The 3074-nt window shown below is 38.3% G+C and overlaps 1 non-coding gene across 1 annotated transcript; it reads left to right on the top strand.

The window, feature by feature from the left end:
• Nucleotides 1-746: 746 nt before the first annotated feature.
• On the top strand, nucleotides 747-811 carry LOC128582836 (small nucleolar RNA SNORD58). The gene has a single exon (XR_008379264.1). It is a non-coding gene; the product is annotated as a small nucleolar RNA SNORD58 (small nucleolar RNA).
• Nucleotides 812-3074: the final 2263 nt, after the last annotated feature.

Consider the following 3074-nt stretch of genomic DNA (forward strand, 5'->3'; position numbering starts at 1 on the left):
TGGAGGTAAACCCAGGGAGCATAAAGGGGAGAAGGAAAACGAGTAGGTAGGGAAGACCTTCAGAGCTGATACTGCAAGAAAGCATAGGAAAGGAGAGGGGCACTCGGAGGATTGGGTGAAGACATACCCAGCCCAACAATTTGCTCTGACACACACAAACGGGGTCTTATATCCCCACCCCCTATTGAGTCATTGACTGGTGGCTGCCTGAGTAGCAAGGGGCCTCAACGCCCGAGTCGAAGCAGATCCAGAAGGCATCAGCTAGGCCGTCTTGTTTTGCTGCCCTCTCCGTGGCAGAGTCTCTCTGGAAAGGAGGTGTGGGCATCTTGCCCTCCGTGGCTGCCACACCAGGCAGCCTGAAAACACAGGTCCCCAGGTCAGCCCTCTGAAGCACAGAATGGAGCAGTGAGAGGGAGTGGACATGAACTTGGTACAAATAGGAGAATGAGCGGAACACAGGGAAAAACTACCAGTTTGAGTGAAAGTGTTCAGTAATTGTGGCATACACAGTTTTATCAGACTTAGATTTGAGAGCACTGATTTAGGATTAAAATTATCTGCTAATTCTTTCTAAGAGACCAATTCTTTTTCAAATAGAACCAATTTTATGTTTAAGAATTTTAAGAACTTACATAGGTAACTTTAAAAAGAAAACTTTATTAAGGACTACAGAGTACAAAGTTGGAACAAACCTCACAACTCCTAATGCAGCCTGCTTCTTCTGTAGATGTTAAAATAGACTCAAACTGCAGTGATGTCTTTCTTAGGACACCTTTGGATTTACCGTGAAAATTGGTAAACTCTGAGCAGCCACCTTCTTCAGATGTCACATATGAAGAGCTGTTCAGCTTAAGATTTGTGGAAGTGGGTAAAACTGCCAGAGCTGTTTTGAGAACCCAGTGTACAGGTTAAGATGTGACACCAAATTGTAATTAGAAGATGATTGAATTTCAACGTTTGGGTGAATAATGACAGAATGAACAGGAAACTGCCTATACAAAAAGCCAACAAGTATCTGAAGGATGCCACTTTAAAGAAACTGTGTGTACCATTCCAGCGTTACAATGGTGGAGTTGGTAGGTGCGCCCAGGCCAAACAGTGGGGCTGGACACAGGATTGGTGGCCCAAAAACAGTGCCTAATTTTTGCTGTATGTGCTTAAAAATGCAGAGAACAATGCTGAACTTAAGGGTTTAGATGTAGATTCTCTGGTCATCGAGCTTATCCAAGTAAACAAAACACCCAAGATGCATCACCAAACTTGCAGAGCTAATGGTCACATTAACCCATATGTGAGCTCCCTCTGCTACATGGAGATGATCCTTCCTGAAAAGGACAAATTGTTCCCAAACCAGAAGAAAAGGTAGCACAGAAGAAAAAGATATCCCAGAAGAAACTGAAGAAAGAACAACTTATGACACAGGAATAGATGCAACATAAAAAAAAATGCAAATAAGAGTAAAAAAACAAATAAAATAGTCTCAAATAGATTGAGTGAGATGCTCCAATTTACAGAACTAGTTTGTAACAGAATCAAAGCTAACTAGGCCCCACATTTGACCCTTGAAAAGTGCGTCTATTAGGAATCTAATAAGGGTTAGCTTAATTTAAAAGACGATGCTTACAAATTCTACACACCAAGAAACTAGGATTTTTTTTTTATTGATATAGCATACATCTATATGAAAGGGGAAAAAGAAACCCAATTTTGTTGTTTATTCCTAAACTGACTTTATTAAAAGGTCAATTAAAGAAAACTATCCCTAAGAATAAATGAACACACCCCACTTTATCAATTTGGTAGGTTTAATAGAACCTTAGTAAAGAATAATTTATAAGTTATTAGGCTGAAAAGTGTCAACCTAGGCACAATCTACCAATTGATATCAGTTTTTAATTTTTATAACTCATATTTATACATCTATAAATATTCTTTAAGTAGTTTTCTTATAAAGAACAACAGCACAGCAGAAACACGTTAAAAGTTTTCAGAATTGAGAGTAACAGGTAGAAAGCACAGTAATGAAATTTCAAGTTAATTGTTTCTCTTGGGGGGAACATCCAGTTATAGCTTTCTTGAAGATTTCTAAACATATACAATGTTATGAACCTTTGCTGTAAAGCATTATGGTTTTATTACTGTTTACCTGTTATGAAGTATTGGATTGTAAAATGTCAATCGGGTAATATATTTGCTTACAAATAGTTTCATCCTGGAATGTTGCCGTTTAATTGCTTAGTCGACTAAAGACAGATTGCCAGAATTAGTTAAAGATATCGTAGAAAAACTGTCTCCCAGAGATATGCAAACACATTCATTATCATCTGCAAAATATGACTAGACCTTGTAGAAATCATGGTGCATTAAATTTTGTTACAAAAGGTACTCAAGGACATAAAAGGTTAAAGTTATAGAACTAAAAGATTGAGTCAGCATCTCTGGAGCAGGGCTATCACAACTTTGTTTTATTTTTTGAAGGATAAAACCTTGCAGACCTTGTTGAGTGAAAAGTACTTAACAGCCTCAACGAAACTGAAAGAAAATGACAGAAATATTTAGGCACCATGCAATGTCCTTAAGAAATTCAGCAAGAATTTTGCTAAAATACAGCAATGGCATCCCAAGGAGTCAACATGTACTTAAGTGGACTTAATGGTTATCAGCCTATGAAAATATTTTATAAATTCTGTCTCTGAGAAAGAGCCACCAAGATGGACCAGAATTACAGTTTCTCTATCTGAAAGGATGATAAAAAGTTAAAAATGCTACATTTGTCTTTAATAAATTTGAGTAGTGGTAATTTTCAGGATAACAGCTGTTGAAATCACATCACAAAATGTTAAATAAGAGTGGGAATTTTTTTTTCATATTAAATTTGTAGTTTTATTCAGGTTTGATTTTAACAAATTTATCGGGGAGAGAGCCTGCAGGAAAAGGTGAAGCCCATGGGGGGAGGGCCCTCCTGGATGCCTGAGTAGGGGATGGGTCCCCTCCCCTCTCCTCTTCTTTCCTCCCTATCTAAGGGGCTTTGGGGAGAAATTAGGGAGGGGGCTGGTCCCCAATCTGTAAGGGTA

The sequence above is a fragment of the Nycticebus coucang genome, chromosome 3, assembly GCF_027406575.1.
Source record: "Nycticebus coucang isolate mNycCou1 chromosome 3, mNycCou1.pri, whole genome shotgun sequence".
Lineage (NCBI taxonomy): Eukaryota > Metazoa > Chordata > Mammalia > Primates > Lorisidae > Nycticebus > Nycticebus coucang.